This window comes from Balaenoptera physalus (assembly GCF_965194825.1).
Source record: "Balaenoptera physalus genome assembly, chromosome: 11".
NCBI lineage: Eukaryota > Metazoa > Chordata > Mammalia > Artiodactyla > Balaenopteridae > Balaenoptera > Balaenoptera physalus.
The window spans coordinates 96,948,939-96,967,987 of NC_138896.1; the positions used below are offsets into that span (position 1 = coordinate 96,948,939).

The window sequence follows — 19,049 nt, forward strand, 5'->3', positions numbered from 1 at the left end:
ATTTAGCCTTGAATCTTCTTTTATTATAATTTATTACTTTGTTTTGAAGGTGTTGAGAATAAGACCTAGAGCTCTCACCTACCTTTAATTCTTGGAGGTAATGGTTATCTATCCAAAAGAATCTAATAATTAAGAATGAGCAAAATCACAATACTTTATTCTAAAGAAATAATTAAGGGTGTGTGTAAAAGTTAACTTCAATATCTTTATCAAAAAGTTTACCATGGGAGAACATATGCAATTTAAATGTTCAACAATTGATGGAGAATTGATTAATTTGTAGTTTATTCTAAAATGGAGTATTAAGCAGCTTTTAAAAATTAGGGCATTGAAAAGTATTCAACGATAGGAAAAAATTTCAGGGCACATTGTAAGTGAAGAAAATGATATTAAAACAATATTTCCAACATGAAAATATTTAAGAAAATCTATAATTATTCTTCTGTGAGTATAATATTGTTTAGAAATATGAAAGATGTATGATTTGATGAACTCTAAATTTTTTGTAACTCTTTCATCACCAAATACCAGGGTTTACAAAAGTGTAGTCCATGAACCACATGCATCAGAATCACTTGGCTTGTTTGTAAAAGGCACACATCCAAGCTCCATCCCAAACTTATCAAATCAGAATATCTTGGGGAGTGTATTAGCTAATTATCAACAAATTATATCAAAACATAGGGGATTAAATGCACAAACATTAATTAGTCAGTGTTACTGATCTTGAATCTAGGTACCTCTTAGTGAGGGTGCTTCTGACTGAAGGTCTCCCATGAAATCAAAGTCAAGCTGTTGGCCAGTGATTTAGTCATTTCACGATTTTCCTGGGACTGAAGAATCTGCTTCCAAGCTCACTCACATAGCTCTTGGTAAGCTTCAATGGATCTACTTCTAATGAACGCTGTCATGCCTTAGTTATCTGCCATGGGGGCCTTTCCGTAGACTGAGTCCCATCATATCTGGCAATCTGAGAGAGAGGGAGGGAGAGTACCCAAGAGAGAAGCCACAGTCTTTGTGTAACCTTATCTTGAAAGTGACATCCATCATTTCAGTGAATCACTAATGGTGAATCAGTAAGTCTAGCCAACAGTTGAAAGGAAAGGAATTAAGGAAAGGCGTGAATACTAGAGAGCATGGATCATTGGGGACCATCTTATAAAATTTCCTAGCATGGGCTGAGACCTCAAATCTAAACTTTTAACAATATTATTAAAGGATTCCTATACAAACTATTTATTTCCCAAATCCCTTTCATAGAACAAAAAATCCATTATTAGAATCTGACATTCATTTCGGCCCATGGATTGGTTTCCTCCGCATCTAGCCTTCTGCAGAGATAATTGTCTGTCTTATGTCTCATCTAAGATTATGACATTCTTGGGCCAAGACCAGAACTCCAGTTTTCTTAGCTCCTAAAGAGATACACCTTTCACTTCACTAACCTTCCTCTCTCTTTACTCTTAACTTTACCTAGCTCTTGAAGTCATCCTTCTTTGTGAACAACTGCATGAATTGTCATGTTGAACAATAGCAACAAAAACTCCAAAATCCACTTTGGAAATAAACACAAAATGACCGTGGTCTGTAATAAACAGAAAATTCCTATGTGATTGTAACATATAATTTATTTGAGGAAACTGGCAGAAGACAGTCTTTGATAGTACAAAATATAATTTTTTCCCTCTCAGTAATGTATTTCTAAAATGACTGCATGTAAACTGAGTATCTATAACTTGAATCACATACCATATGGACTAATGTGGCTAGCCATTTAAAGGGGATATTTGGTATAGTCATCTTCATTATTCACAGATTCCATATTTGCAAATTTGTCTACTTACTGAAATTTATTTGTAACCCCAAAGTCAGCACCTGTGGCACCTTTGTGGTCATTTGTGGACACACACAGAGCGGTGAGAAATTTAAGTTGCCCACTCTCCTAGTTGAAGTCTAAGAAGGTGATGCTCTGCTTTCCTGTTTTATTTATTAACTGTAAAGAAGTCTCCTTTTTGCAGTCTACTTGGCACATTTTTGTGCTTTTTTTATTGGAGATCTTGCCATTCAAAACGGCCCGAAGCGTAGTGCCGAAGTGCTATCTTGTGTTCCAAAGGGCAAGAAGTCTGTGCTGTGCCTTACAGACAAAATACATGTGTCAGACAAGCTTTGTTCAGGAATGAGTTATAGTGACGCAGACTGTGAGTACAATGTTAATGAATCAACAATAGGTATTAAATGTGATGCCTTTAAGCAGAAATGCACATAAAACAAGGTTTTTTTCTATTGATTGGTTAATGAAAATTTTGTCACCAGAGGCTCACAGGAACCTAACTCTTTATTTCTCCTAGGAGCAATGGTTTTAGTATTCACTTATCCAGGGTTCCCAGAGACTTTATAGAGCATAACTACTGCAAACAATGAAAACCACCTGTAAATACATTTTCAAAGCAAAGTCCTCTGAAACTTTTATTTTTGCATTTTGCATAAAGGGTCTAATAAAATCTGGAAAAGTGTGAAGGGGAGCACAGCTGATTGATTCCTAATTCCAGTTCATTATGCTTAAATTCAGTGGGAGTCTCACTGCCATGTTTATAAAAGAGTCTTGGCTGGGGTGTCAGGCTTCTAGTTTACTCTGACTCTGTCAGTCTCTGTGACACCCTTCATGGCAATTAACTGTGCTTTTGTCTGCTAATTATCATTATCTCAGTATGTGGCCATTATTGTTCTGATGTCCTTAGGCTGAAGCTCAAGCATCCATCAGTCACCGAAAACAATTGCACAGGAGGACCCTTAGGGAGGCTAGTCTGAAAGTCCTTACCTGAGCTCTGTTTTATTTTACTCTATTTCAGCACTGAACACAAAACTCTTCATGACACAGTTCTTTAAAAAGTACTGCTTTATCCACTTGATTAAAGTGAATTTGAACTAGTTTTAAAAACGGGAATAGGATACAAGTGTTGCTTCACACCTGAAGATTTCTCCAGATACCTAATACACTAAAAATAAGCAACAACTAATTATAAAACTAAGGTATGTGTTATCTGATTGAAGCATTCTTGCCGTTGGATGACCTTATTCAAGTCATTTGGAACCAAGAGGGTGGTGTTTGTGAGTTTGTTTAAATGGCACTGGATGCAAGGTATAAGAAAGTCAAATCAAATCAGATGTGTCTGGAAGAGACATATTTCTTTTCCTGTGATGCTCTTCCTCTTTCTCCCTCTTATATTAAAGCCACTTCCACCAAATCCTCATGATGTGCGTGGAAGAAGCAACAGGAGCAGATAAATGCCCTTTCTGGAGTTTTCAGAACTGTTGCATGCTGAGTCTAACCTGATGTTGTATTCCACACATGTCTCCAGAAAGTCAAAAGCATTTTCAGCGTTGATTTCCCTTAAGAGTTATCAGACTCTGTTCAGATTGGTTTAATGAGTGTAAGAGGTGACCTTGTGTCCACATAGATACTCCTGTATTAGAAGACCTAGAAGCAAAACTTCACATACGTGTGTAAATAATTACCTTGGGGGGTGAATAGGGGGTTATTGAGGGTCTCAGCTTAGATGCTACCTAGGCCAATGGGCAGGAGAAATTTTCCACTGCCTTATAATGATGATTATTTGCAAAATACGTGAGCACCAGTAATTCATTCATGCACTGATACAGAGTAGGCACTCAGTGCAGTGGTATTAAACTTGCTGCTGGCAGTGTCAATTGATTCGTTTGGAACATTTCCCCCCAGAGAATCCCAATGACAACTTCCCTGAGCAAGAAACTGACACCCAGCCAGTCCCGGATATGCGGGGACACACGTGTGAGGATGTTGTCATCAAAATAAACCATTCTTGTCTCCTGGCAGGGGCTGGTTCTCCCAGGAACACTCCCCAATCCTGGGAGCTTTAGTGAGAAGCTTCCTTTCTTGGCAGAGATGGCAGGCAGTAAGCTTCATGTCTTTTCTGTCGGATGGAAAAGAGGGACTGGATTATTTGTTGCATTTTAAACTTGTGGCTGTTCTTCTGGGAAAAAAAGTTGGGGAAGTGCTGATCAAGCTTAGCATTTGATCCGTGTGACCCTGTTCGTGAAAAGAAAAAACAAATGTCTCTCATCATAACACTTACTGACATTCCCTCAACACGACCCAAATCTATCTCTCCTGATACATAATGTCTGTTTTCCCAACTACGTGATGAACTATGGGCAGATTCTAAGTTTTGGTCATTTTGTTTCCCAGCCCCTGCTAGAATACAATGCCTAGCATGTAATAGACAGGGAAGAAGGGTTAAAGGAAAGAATGAAAACAAAATATCTAAATGTGAAATTCAGAAACACTGTTAAGGGATTTTGTCCAAAATCTTCACAGAACTTTAAAAATTGCCTCAGTTTGTAGTCTCCTTGGGAGAACATGACGGCTTGCTTTATTCTTTTTTCTTTGAAATTTTGTTTTGAGTCTAAAATACCACTTTCCCCTAAACATGTTAAGAGTATGCATGTATATGTATGAATATTTCCTGGAGAATTTCTGGCCAGGCATTTTTTGTCATATATTTTTACTGAAAAACATATATATATATATATATATATATATATATATTTTTTTTTTTTAAATTGACTAGGTGTAGAAAAATAGTCAATCTAAAAAAATTACAAGTAATGTTTCTGTCAGGAACACAAAAGCCTTCAAAGAGAGGAGAAACAATTCATTTTAACTAGTTATTTGCCATGTAATATATTTGCATTATCAACATTTCCATTTTGCGAAAGTGCCTCTACTAGAGAAACACACCACACAAGGAGGAGGGAAAAAGCTTAAAATTTCTTTCCAAGTTTAAGCAATACAGAAATCTGGGAAAAACAACAACAACAAAAACTCCTTTCCTTAGCATTAACTGGAGCAACAAGGAAAGCCATGGAATTTCAAGTGGTGAAAATTTTGACCACAGCAATGCCCACTACCATGTTTGAATTTGCCCACTTCCTGAACAGGAATTAAAAAAAAAAACAAAAAAAAACAAAAAAACATTGTGTGAACTAACAAGGCGGCTGCATATATTCGTAGGAGTTGGGTGTTTGCTTACTACAGTAGTTTAAAAATAGTTTTCCAGTTAACGTCTTTTCCCCATAATGGAGATGTCAGGGTAGGTTTACATGATCGTGTAAATGGTCAGAAGTTGTTTATGTAGCTCTGAATTGCTGAGCGACGCTCAGGAAGACCAGGGTTCTGCAAACGCTGGGGCTTTTTCCCTGGGAGAGGAACCCGGCCTCTCTTGGGATTTCTGGACATGCATTCCAGATGAGTTCGAGTCGGCTGGCTTTCCTCTGCCTGTCAGACTCACTTTTCACAGCGTTGTTGACGGGCTGGGCATTGCTGCCCATCTCTACGGTTACCCTGAGGTTGGAGTTGGGGTGAAAAGAGCCATTTCTGCGAGAAAACAGTAGATGCATACTATAGAATGACCGTGGTAACGTCACTGTCCAAAGCACATGTTTCTGAATAACAAAGCTTTCAGTGTGCCCGCACACACCGCAAATGGATCCTCGGACCTATTTCATGGCAAACGTTTCCTCTTACACACACACACACACACACACACACACACACACACACACACACACGTTCCGGCTCGAAAGCCCCCTCGTATGGGTGAGACTCCAGGCCGGTAACGCTGCCTGTCTGGCCAATGTCCACCCCCTAAGGACAGGGAGGTAAAATCTTTCAAAAGCCCCCTCTTCCGGCTTCTCAAGTTTAGGGTCCACCCCCCACAACCCCCCAGCCGCTCCCCGCCAGTCCTCCTGAACTCGGCAACTCTCAGCCCCACAGCAGAAGTGCTTCCCTGGCCAGGGCGCCCTAATGAGGCCCCGCGTCTCCCTGAGACCAGAGGTTTGGGTACCGGAGCAGGTCGCGCCTCCTTGCGCCGCGCCCCGCCCCATACTCGGGTTGCAAAGGAAGGCGGCATCGCTTCGGTTTGTTCCCCATCGCTAAGCTGCGCGTCCTCTACACGCCTGCTCCGTAACTGGCTTGATGGTCTTTGGGTGCCTGTGATTCAGGCGAGGTGCCCTTTCACAGCTCTTCTCGCGGGGACCAGGGCTCTTCTCCCGCCGACAGGGCTGGACAGGTGCAGCCCCCCGGGCGCGCGCCTCCTCCGGTCGCGCACTGAGCATGCTCAGCGCGGCTGCGCGCCGGCGCCCGCCCTCCCCGCGCCTTTCGTCTGCCTCACGCGTCTCACCGTCCTCGACGCTGAGGCGCCGGCAGCTTAAACTCCGCCGCGCCGGGTTTTTTGAGCAGCCGCGGGCGTGAGGAGGGAGGGGAGCGCGGCACCAGCCAGAGCACCGGCTTCAACACCAGGATTGGTCGCAAGTAGGAAGCTTTCGCCACTACACTGGGACCGTCGGACTGTGCCGGCGCCGCACCCGAGGCGGTAGCGGGCTCCGCGCTCAGGTGCTCAGGTAAGTGAGGCGCGAGCTGCCGGGGTCCGCTCCAGCCCGGGTGCGCGCTGCCCCGGGCACCCCGGCTCTCGGATTCGGGGAAAGAGCATGGTTCTCGGAGGCTGCCAGGTGGAGAAGGTCTCTTCGGGGCTCCCCCTCCTGCAGGGCTGGAGAGGGGCTGTGGGCCGAACCGCCGTGAGCCCGGTTACCCTGCGGGGTCGGGGCAGCCGGCGCCGTGCGCCCTGAACACGGAGGAGGCAGGGCACCGAGGACGCCGCCGTCACCCCACGGCAACCCTTCTTCTTTTTAGTCAGAAAATAAGTTTGTTGCGCTGCGAGGCAGCCGCAAAACAAGGAGCCCAGAGCCCGTAATGCTTCGGGAACCCTTAAAATCAGCTCCTCCGGCTGGTTCAGGTTGTAGCCCCGTCTCCGTGCGCCTTCGGCCCCGGCGCACGGTTCTTGGCGAGAGAGTTTCCGTCTGATGTTGTTACGCCGGGCTCCGAGGGCCCAGCTGCAGCCCACGGTAGAGGAAGGCGAACTTGGGCTGAGGTTTGAAGGGACTAAAAGATCAGGATCCTGTAGCCGTGGTGGAAGAAGCCGTGTTAGAACAGACACTGATTTTCGGGGACGCCCACTGTGTGCCAGGCCCAGTGCTAAGCGCTGGGTGTGCAGCGGCGAACCACCTCCACCAGGTCCCCGCTCTTGTGGCACGTACCTGGTGTACCCACGCGCTGCCGACGGAGCTTGTGGGGAGTAGCGTTAATTTTTCAGCAACTTCGGGGGGATTTGCAGTTTCTTTTGAAAGGCCAAGGCAACAACCTCGTCTTCCCTCCGGACCCAGACACCAGCGAGATGTGCGCCGGGCACCCCGCAGACACCAACGGGCTCGCTCTCCTTCTGGAAAGGAGGGCTCAAAACCTGCGTGCATTTCTTCTCATTGTGCTTCGCGTATTTATATATTTTTTGTTTCTGAAAGGTGTGAAGGTGAGGGTAGGAGGACGTGGGCTCCTGAATCTCTCAGAACCACTCAGGGCGTCTGATGCATGGGAACATTCTGCAGCACAGCGGAGCTCCTGCAAGGAGGCGGCTCCACGCAACGCGAAGATTGGGAGGTTGGGTCGTTGGCTGGGGTCTACAGATTTGGAGCGAAGAGGCTTGCGGAGGTGGTCGTAGGGCCCATCAGTGTGACAGATCACCTTGGGTGGGTGGTCTGCGTGGAGGTGGGGTTGGATCTTGGGGTGTGTTGGAGGGTTCTTTGCAGGGAGGAGCTCCTGGGAGGAATGCTCGGCTCGTGGAACTTTTTCTAGTTTTCCTACCGGAATCAACATAGGGGCGGGAATACATTTGTCAGTCTTTTAATTGCTGGGGAAGCTCCTGCAGTTTACTGTGAAGGGAACTGGGTATTTCAAGGAATAATTCCACATAGCTGATTTGTTAGGACACTTAGAATAGTAATTTGGAATGTGCTTTTATTTTTGTATTTTGAAGTTTATGGTTTATGTCCTTTAGGGAGAGGGGCAAGAGAATGAAGACTGTAGATTTCCATGCAGGCAGGTCCACGCAGTAGCACTGTCAGTCGGGCTGATTAGCAAGTTTGTTTTCTCTCTGTCTGCCCAAGTGGGTGAAAAAGAACGTTGTGTCATGGAGGCAGGCACGTTGAGGTAGTTTTCCCAGCATTGATGAGAAAACTCACATTTCACCCATAACTTTATGCTTGCTATCTTCATATTGATTTCACTCAAGACTTGTGTGAATCAACACAAGGGGTGGTGAGAGTATAAGATTGATAAGGATCGAAAACAAGTTCCATGGGAATGTTGTTTTTTGCCACTTTATAAATTGCCATTGATTTTGTTTGTTTGTTTAAACTGACTTCCACTGCTCTGGATTGATGAGGAGGGATCATGATGGTAAGCCCCATGATTATTTTTCAGTCTGGACCCTGCAGGTTTGCTGGCTAGCATGAAAAACTGACCTTTTCAAATTAGGGGCTAAGACTATAGGAGACGCGACCTGCTGTTTAAGGGTGCGGGTCAGAGCCACTTGGGAATTACAATGGAGGCAAGTTTCCTTATTCGCAGCCTTTATACAAACTCTTTTCATTTCCTTTAACCTGGGGGACTTTGTCTCCTCCAGTCAGTTTGCTGCCTCTTTCCCTAGTCATTTCATATTGGTAGGTCATTAAGGGTGGATAGAGAACAAGCCTTTCAAATAAAGTTGGCTTTTTTTGTTTTTAAATCATCCACTTATTTTACCTAGTGCGCTCTCCTTTTTATTCAGAAGTAGGTCTTTGAATATTTTTCCCTTTAAGCACTAAATCTTTTAACTAGATTTTTTTTTTTTCTCTTAAAGATACACAGGACATCTGTTACTTCAAGTTAGGTCTTAAAAAAATAAACGTAACCTGGACAATTAAACTTCTCAACAGAAAACTCCCCTTTATAATTCTGACTCTTTTCCCAAGTTTGTATGATCATGGTTTTAACGTGTTTGATTCTTCTTTGTTTTATTTGAAGACATAGACATAATATACATTAGTTTCAGTGTTTCTTTTTATATAAAGAATTTTTTATGAAAACATGCTTTTATATGATTTTAATTGAATTAATCTATTTCACAGTATAAGCTAGGAGATGTCTGTATACACAGATGTGGCGAGTTTTGTTGTTTTCATTTCCCATAACACAGTGTTTTAAGTCTGGTGAAGGAAACCAGATTTATTAACTTAGACTTATTGGTCTCCATATTTTTTAAATTATGTACTATCAGAAGAAAATTTGACTGTAGAGCACTAAAAGTTATTTATAAATTACACACATGTACTGTTATGTTGATATACTACTTATAAAACATACCCAGAAAGGAACTAAAGGATAAATTAAGCAAAAATCATGAAACAGAAGTTCTAATATTCTTTTTCTGTATGTATCCCAGTGGATTGTTTTGCACAGCCCCTAGGGTGTACGCCCAGCTTTGGAGATCACTGATGGATTGGTGTTTTTTACCTTTCTCTCCTTATTTGTGGCTCTCTCATTTATCATCTCTGATACTGTAGCCAGTTGCAAAACTGAGAGGAATCTGTGTCTCCTGTAACAGATGAGTTAGGAACACTTGTTTCCCTGTCATGGACTCATAGGTGGATGAAATGAGGCATAAGAGATGAATGTGATCTAGGGGTCTTCCTAGAGCTCCCAAATTGGATATACAGATGAAAAAAAAAATGAAGTTTTATCCAAAGACTAAAGTTCCAGTGGTCAGAAAGTGAGGAAACTAAGGAGTAAATGAGTGAGGGAAGGAAGGATACTTTTTGTGTTACAGTATTTACTGTGTGGAGGGTAGAAAGCCCATTTACCTTGGAGCAGATTAACCTGGACCTAAATGTGGCCCTGCCACTTATTACATTCATGATATTGGACAAGATAGTTCCATAACTTCTGTGAGCCTCTGTTTCCTTAGCTATCAAATTGGAATGACATCTATTTCAAAGCAGTGTGGTAGGTATTATACATAGGAGTACAGGTGTAGAGCTTGGCTGTATTAGATTGGGTAGGTTAAAAGCTATAACAAATGAATCGAAACAAAGTGTACTGCCTCAGATGCAACAAATGTATTTCTCATTCATGTAAAGTTCCATAATGCATGATCCTGGCAGCACTCCTCCAAGGTGTGATTTGAAGATCCAGCCTTCGTGCATTCTGTGTCCCTGCCACCTTTAGCAGGTTCACTGTGTTCATCTGCATCAAGCCACTGGAAGGAGAAAGACTTGCAGGATGTTAACTGCCCAGACGTGGAAGTCATACATATCACTTTTGCTTTCATTCCATTGGCCAGAACTCAGTTATGTATGTGTGTATCTTACTATAAGGGAGTCTGGGAAATGTAGTTTAGCTGTGTTTTCAGGGAGGAGAAAAAAGGCTTGGGGGAATAGCCATCATTGTCTGACATTCTATTGTATGTGATATTTCTTCCATGTTCAATAAATGTTACTTCTCTTTTCTCCCCTCCCCCCCACCCCAATCCCCAGTTGTCTTGGCAGAAAAACTGGAACAGATATAAGACAAAATGCTAGAAACAGCTAATACATACATAGTGTTTACTATTTTTGAGGTACTTTTCTAAGCACTTTGCCCCCCTAGATAGGAATTATTATTGTGTCTATTGTATAGATGAGGTAAATTAGGCTTAGAGAAATTAAATCATTTGCCCGACATAGCCAGCAAGTGGCAGAGCTGGGATTTGAACCAAGTTGTACGGCTCTAGAATTGCTTTTCCTAGCAGTTTCACTATACTAGATTTTTGTTCTTGATGCAACGTTTTTCTTATTGTAGCCATTGGACCACCTTTTCTTTTCATTTATATAAAAAAAGTTGGAGGAGAATTAAAAAATCCTAAAGAAGATAAAAGATTGCATCTAATCTGCAATATACTGGAGCAGAATTATATGTGATATTGGTTTATCTTGAATACCTACCAGGAGCAGATAGTTAAAGGAAGACCACCCTCCGCGCCAACTAAATGCTTTCTCATTTCTGATAAACATATTGCCAGGGTTTGTTCCCTGAATTTTAACCTTCTTTTTAAGCTTTCATTTTGGAAATCCTGGGCTACCACTTTTATGCTGCAGTGTGTGAAGATAAACTCCTGTTCATCTCCTAGCCCAAGCAAATATCCTTTCTGGTAAGTTCACAACTAAAGCATTCTCTCCTCACCTTCCCTTTCATCAAAGGCATTGCTGTTCATCAACATCCCCAGCTCCCAAGAAGCCTCCCCCTGTTCGCTCAGCTTTGCAAAACTGTTTCAGTATTTCCTGCATGACTGAAGGGACCGCTAGCTATTATCCTAGTATCCTCTGAACAAAGTGACCCCTCTCGCTGTTCTCATCCTGTTGTCCCACTTAGATTAGAGAATCTGCCTCATCTCATCTTTCCTATGCATTTGTCTTTTACAAAAACACCTAGTACAGTTTTGGTTTCCAGTGGCCACAGTGGAAATGTGAGGTGGTCACAGTGAGAGTGGACTTTTTGCCAGGACACTTCATACTTCCACATGATTAACTCATTTTTTTCTTCTTGTTCAGTATGTATTTGTGGCATCTTCACAATTAATTAATGAGAAGACACACATCTTCCCACCATGTAGGGAGGCAGATGTACTGTAAACTTATCAATCAACCCTCAAAAGCCCATGTTCATTTCCTTCTAACTTTCCCTGAACCTCTTGTCCTCAGATATTTGTTTTATTTTGCTTTTTTTCCCCTAAATTTGTCTCCCTTCCAGTATCCCTCACATCCATGCCATTTGTATGTGTGTTTTCAAGCCCCTTCTTGTGATGTAATGGCGTTAGAGAGATGGAGAGGTTTACTGTCATGTTTTTAGACTCCCAAAGAGCTGAGTCCCACAAGGCCTTGTGAAAAGCTAATTCTAGCTGTTGTAACAGATAAACTAAATTTTCAGTGACTTGAAAAATCTTTATACTTCTTGCCCATGTGCAGTGCTCACAGCACAGGAGTGGCTTTCCATGGAGTCATTCAAGGAATCAGGTTCCTCCTCCTTCTGTGGCTTTGTCCTCTCCTGAATCCCCACACAGTCCTCTTTGTTCAGACAAGGTGTACGGCATTTGAGGAGAGAAGTGTCCTGCCAGATTTCAGAGAAGCTTGTTTTAGGCTCAGCCTGGGAACGGTTATCATGGCTCCTGCCCACATTCCACTGGGCAGAACTCAGTCACTTGGCCATTGTTTACATTGCTTCTCTGTCTGGTCTACCCTTGCTGTCTTCTTCCACCATGTTTACTATATTTTGCACGAGGCTCAACTCAAATGTCACTCTGTTAAGCCTCTTTTGATACTACTGAGGAGTAAAGAATGGCTCCCTTCTCTGTACATACTCCTATTGTGTTGTTTTTCATGCCACTTGTATAATACCTATCATGAAAGTGACCCGCTCTCCCAGTTATCCCAAGACTGAGAGGTCCCCAGTGTGCTGGACATTCATTGTTTGTTTGTTTTTTCTAGTTCATCTATTTTATTTTTAGAATGTATTTGTCTTTTTTTTTTCTTTTTTTTTAAACTGCAGTATAGTTGATTTACAATGTCGTGCCAATCTTTGTTGTACAGCAGAGTGACTCAGTTATATGCATATATACTCCCTTTTTTAAAAAATCTTCTTTCCGTTATGGTTTATCACAGGATATTGAATATAGTTCCCTGTGCTGTACCTCAGGATCTTGTTGTTTATCCATTCTAAATGTAATACTTGGCATCTACCAACCCCAAATCCCCAGTCCATCCCTACCCGCCCACCCCCCTCCCCCTTGGCAACCAGAAGTCTCTTCTCTATGGACATTCATTGTTAAAATCAGGAAAGTCCTGGGCAAATTGGGACAAGTTCATTGCCATACCTACTACCTTGTAAAGTTACTTCACGTGTCACTCAGTACCATGTGAGTTTCTTGAGACAGTGGATAAGAGCTTGAAATTTGGAGACAGATTTCTTACCAGTCCTGAATCCATTATGTACTAGATGTATTATTGTGTGTGACAGCAAATTACCTACCTTTCTAGGTTTCTGTTTCATCAGCTGTATGATGGGATAATATGCATTTTGTAGGCTTGTTCAGATATTTAAAAGACATGGTAAATTAACTCACTGAGTGTATTGATGGACATATACATAAATTTGGGTAGTACCTAAAGGTGCAGGAGTTTGTGAAGACTATGTGCAGTACTGCATGCAAAGTACTTAGTACATCCTAGTACTTAGTACTAGTACGTAGTACTTAGAAAAGCCTAGTAAGCTTCTAGTAAACAGTTTTTAATTGACTAATCTTACTTATATTGGAGTATCTCTTGCCTAAAACATGATAGGCACCAAAAGGACAATTAAACTCAACATACGTGTTCATGGAGCATTAATGATATTACAGGAGTTTGGGATAAGGGGAGCAAACAAGTCAGTGAGAGTGGTTAGGAAATATTTGGCAAAGATCTTCTGATGTTTGAAACTTGAAAAAGCAAGAGTTGGCTGCAAGATTAGTTTTTTGTTTTGACAGGGTTTTATTTTTCTTTCTTATTTAAAGCCAGAATCAATAAGTTTCATGGTTTGGAAAGTGAAAATGTTTTTCCATATTTAGGCAGGGTCAGTTTCAGCTCATAATCCTTAAAATGCCTTTTTTTTTTTTTTTTTTTTTACTGTTAATTAAATAAAAGTGGTGCATTTCTGGGAAGGGAATTTGGTTCATGAGAAAGTGAGGGTTAGGATGGCAGCACGCCTGATTCCACAATGAATTTGAGGTTCTAAAAAATGTATCCAGAAGTCTCCTTTGTTTTTACTACAATAAAATAGCTTTTCCACCTTTGGGCTAAACTTTTGTGTATAAAGTACTTTCTACCCTGCACAACTGTACTAATATAACTTTGGTAATTCATGTTGCCTATCCCTTTTAGGTTTGTCATGGAAATTTCTAATGAGGACAGGTGTTAACCAGTGTGCTTATGCTGAAATGGGTCCCATTTGGAGGAGAAAAAAATAAAACAAACAAAAAATGACATGACTCAAATCCCCTATAGGGCTTGATTCTAGGCACACTGCCATCATTTTGAGTTGTACAGATTTATATTGTCATCTGTTATGATTGCTCTTCAACTAGCAAATATAAATGTGGATGTTTTTGTCTTTAGTGACTCATTTGATTAGCTATTAGCTAGCTATTGATTCTAGACTCCATGCAGATCAGTGAATTAATTGGGAGTCCAAGCAGTACTTTTACGGTATTTAATTAGGTGAATGACATCCTTAAAGAGAGAATATTTACTTAAGTCATGTTTCTAATTCCTAGTAAAAATTATAGCAAGAACATGGTTATCTAGAATTCTTGGAATTAAGTAATGGTAAATAGAGGTTTGTCTTTAGTCTAACAATAGTGGTTTTTAAAAAATGGAAATCCATGTAAAACTGTATTACTTTCCCCTTTAAACAGGCAGCTAAATATGATTTACTTCTTGACACAGATCACTGTGATGAACATAGTCTAGTAGTTTAGACTAGAACATTGATTGGCCTTTGAATCAGACCCACCTGGATTTGTTCTGTCACCAGCTGTGTGATCTTGAACATGTTCTTAACCCTTATAAGGCACTTTTAAAAATCTGTAAATTGAAGTTGATCATGCCTACCTTGCAGAGAGGCTGTGAACATTAAATGATGTGAGTTTAATACTTTCATAAGCAAATTAGCCCTATACTATACTCTTGGCAGTTTATACAGAACACGGTACATACAGCTGCTTTCTATATTTGTTGAGACAATGAATGTTATACCAGACTGTGCAACAGGATCCCATCAGGTGCTGGTGAAACATAAGTCCCTATGTCGAGTGACCTCTGTCTGCTTTCCTCTGCCTTTCAGGTGGTCATATATGATTCCTTGCTTTGGTGAACGAGCCATTTCTATTTACTTTTTCTTATCGTTTGTGCAGTAGAAAAAACCAAATATACAAGCCATTCAAACTATATTTAATGGTTTGCATAGTTCTGAATGAGGCTCTGAAGGGCTCTTCCCTCCCCCCCTTTTTGTGAGAGAACAGTACGGATATTTCATATCCATTTTTTTTCTTTTTTTAAAATTTTTATTGAGGAATGGTTGATTTACAATGTTGTGCTAGTTTCAGGTGTACAGCAAAGTGAATCTGTTATACATATAGATATATCCACTCTTTTTCCCATATAGGTCGTTACAGAGTATTGAGTAAAGTTCCCTGTGCTCTACAGTAGGTTCTTATTAGTTATCTATTTTATATATAGTAGTGTGTATGTGTCATATCCATTTTCACTCTTCTCAGCTTCCCCTTCCCCTACTTCCTGACTGGGGTACTGAGAGGTACAGTAGAAATAGAAAATAACTTTCTTTGATAATATTGTCACATGTATTTGTGATAATGCTTTGTAGCAGCAGCCTGTTTGTGAAGATTTCTGTGTTACAGTTGTGGAAGGTTGGCTAGCTTGCCTGTGGTACAGTAAACTTCATTCAGAAGTCTGTACTCTGAGTACATGATCTTTACTGTATAAAAAAGTTCCTTTTATTTTCTTTAGCACATTTCAAGTTCTCATTTACCATTTACTAGAACCTATCTAAAAATTCCTAGTCTGTTCCCTTTATTTTCTTTCTTGAACCTAATGGTCAGAATTGGAGACGTTTCAACAATTCTAGATACTGTTAAGGTGGTGGTAAGGTATGTATGTGCTCTATGTAACATGGGTTTATTGTGAATTCGTATTTCCATGAACTCTACTCAATTCTTTTATTAGTAGCAATTTACTAGTATATTGTAGTTTTTATTTTGTGTTGTAACTGAAATTAGTACTTTTCTTTTAGACATTACTGTTATTCAAAGCAGCAGTCTTCTTCTGAATTAATGAGCTTTTACAAATTTTAGTAATTTTCTTATAATGTAGCTCCTTAAATCAATATATTAAGATTAACGCTTAAGAAAAGGGACATAATGTAATATACTCTCCATAATAATGAATTCCATGTTTTAGTTTGGGATTCAGTCTCCACAGATGGAAACACTGTTTTATGTGATGTAAAAGAAAGGCAGTAGGCAGACTTGGTGATTGAAAATGATTTGATGATTCAAATTCTGGCTCTACCACTTATATATTTGTAAGATTAGACCAAATTATTTAACACCCCTCAGCTTCATTTTTCTTATCTGTGTAATGTGGGTATTCTTGTAGGGTTGTGAAGACTAAAATGAGCTAATGCTATATACACATAGCCTGGTGCCAGGCATATAATTAGATTATCCCTAAAAATGTTGAGTTTATCATTATGATCTTATTCTTCTCATACAGTTATTCAATATGATATCTATGCTGTTGATGAAATATGTGAAAGTTATGATTTACAAACTTGAAATGTTATTCTTTTAAAATACTCAATAAAGTGATGTATGTTTGTTCCTGTGTCTTTATCCATGGATAGACAATGTGATCTCCCTTGGCTGCATAGAAACAGAGGAAGGCATCCTTTCCATAGCACGTTGTTTTATGGTTGACCATGACAGAGAGCCACTGTATCAGGACTGAGATGCGATTAGCACTGTTTGAGATTTCATTTTGGAGAAATGGTTTTGGCTATGGTCAAGAGTCTTATTTATTATAAAGAATGAATTACTGAATAGGCTCTCATCTGTATTCTTTCTACTTCAGCTATAGCCCATCTTACCATGCTGCAAAAAGAAATGCTGACATGTGACAGAGTAGAAATATAAAAATGTTTCCAGTTGCTCTCAGTCAAATGTGATTGAAATTTTTAAAAAGGTTTGCACAATTTTTAAAAATGTGTGATACTGACAGTATTGGGGAATGAATTTCTGTTTACTTGGGAGAATATCAGTCTACATAGTCTCTTTATGGGTGCTTTGAATTTCAAAACTTAGCAAGTACGGCAGTAATGACTGGTATATTACTAATATGCTTGCAATGAAGGAGTTTTACATATTTGAAGAGAAACAAGCTAATGTTATTTTATTTTCCATGTGTTTGTATATAATGAAATATTTTTAGTAATTTTATTTTGAATGCTTCTCTACTTCCTCCTTGTTTGTAGGTTTACTGTGTAGGTTTTTGAAATTCAAAACTACTTATATCGTATATTGTTTTATTTATAGTTCATCATTTAACCTCATTACTTAGATATTTTAATTACTTTTATATTTGTTTCTATAATTTCTAACACATACAGTGAGAACTTACTGTTTTTCTTTGTGTTTTACATCCCTCCCCACCCACTATCTACTAAGCTAACTCACATCCAGATCTTAATTCATTGACAGACTTCCATCTATTAATTTATAACCTATAGAATCTAAGTTTTGGGCTTTGTATGGAAAATTGCTTGACTGCAGGCTTCTAATCATTCATGCCCTGGTGTTCTCTGCTGTTAGGTTATTTCTCAAATGAACTATGTATCACAGCTTTTAGGTGATTCTTTGGAGCACCAGACCAAGTGTTCATGAATGTCCTAAAGTATACATTTTCAGTGGAAATGGTGGTAGAATTCCTGCCATTTCTGGCTTCTTGGGCTTTCAGATGTTAGAAAGAGCTATAGAAACATAATTACACTGCTGGATTTCACCACTTCCAATTATTTGAATTACCTGGAGTGAGTAACTGAAGGGGTGGAGGGGCTGTTTCTCTTATATCTGAAAATAATATAATGAATTGTCCACCAATAGGGATTATTTGAGTTTGCTATTGATCCTTGATGTTGTGCACCCTACTTCTCATTGACTAAGAACATCCGTTTTAGCGAGGCCTAGGTATACAGGGTAGGTATACGGTGTGTAGTTCAGAACAGAATATCATTCCTATGGGTAATTTGCCCAAGACCTTACTGTCATTGTTGTCCATAGATGAGTATTTCATGGGAGTTTGTGCGAAATGCAGAACTTTGGCCCCCACATCACACCTACTGTATCAGAATCTTCATTTTCTCATGTGATTTGTATTCACATTAAAGACTGATAGGCATTGATTTACCTCATATTCTTTTTTAAAAAATAATTTTCTTATTTATTTTACTTAAAAAAAAATTATTTATTTATTTATGGCCACACCATGCAGCTTGCAGGATCTTAGTTCCCTGACCAGGGATTGAACCCACACCCTCAGCAGTGAAAGCACTGAGTCCTAACCACTGGACCACCAGGGAATTAAGATTTACATCATATTCTTAACTAACTGAACCAACTGGTTCCCTGCTGCTAGTTATAAGTGTCAAACATATACTTAACATGCTTAATTTTATATATATATATATATATATATATATATATATATATATAAAGGACCCAATACTGCAGGATTAAAGATAGGTACAGTAGGCTAGTAGCGCTTGGCCGAAGGATGATCAGAATCTAGATGGGTAGATAAAATATATAGATATGTAACTCACATCCATTGTAGCTAACATCAGAAATTCAGGTAGAATATGGTCAACGTGAATGGAATAGACAGTGCTTTAGAAATCATTGTAGGGAAGTGGTTTTATTTCTTGGAAACATGTTCTCATCATGTTCTTCTTGAAGCTCTTAGCAGTAGAGTATCTCAAGCCATTTTTGCTTATGTTGAGGTCAGGATCTCGAGTACAATATCTACCATCTTACCCATCATTGTAATTGATCAGGCTTTAGTGCGTTCTTACATAGCCTATATATATATATATATATATATATATATATATATATATATATATATATATATACACACAGACATATATGTATACATATATATATATATATTTGTGTATGAAGAGACACGTATAATGTGCTTTCAAGGAGCTATTTGCTTGATGTGAAAAGAAAACTCAGATTACAATGTGATGTGGGATATTATGGTGGCAGTTGCAAAGAGATTATGGGGAAGAATTGATAATTGAGTTAAAGTGAAAAGATGGACAGAATTTGCAGGTTGGGTTTAGAAAGAACACTTAAGAAAAAGGATATAGTGTGTACAGTGGCATGAGGTCATGAGAGAAATGGCATGTTCAGGGAATGGCAAAGAGCTGAGTGTGAGTGGACCTTAGGGATGTAGGAGGGTGGCGGCAGGATATTCACCTTATACAAATGCATAGA

At 39.9% G+C, this 19,049-nt stretch overlaps 1 protein-coding gene and 1 long non-coding RNA gene across 5 annotated transcripts in view; one reads left to right on the forward strand and one right to left on the reverse strand.

Moving 5' to 3' along the window:
• Positions 1-19,049, reverse strand: part of LOC309637584 — a 571,193-nt gene that overhangs the window by 418,720 nt on the left and 133,424 nt on the right. The gene's annotated exons all lie outside the window — the stretch shown is intronic.
• Positions 6,230-19,049, forward strand: part of CNTN4 (contactin 4) — a 928,656-nt gene continuing 915,836 nt past the window's right edge. For 3 of the 4 annotated variants that reach the window (XM_082412132.1, XM_082412131.1, XM_082412137.1), the window contains exon 1: positions 6,231-6,438. The gene's annotated coding sequence lies outside the window, so the exon portion shown is untranslated. Of the gene's footprint in view, positions 6,439-19,049 lie in introns of all 4 variants that reach the window. The other variant, XM_082412135.1, reaches the window with a different exon arrangement.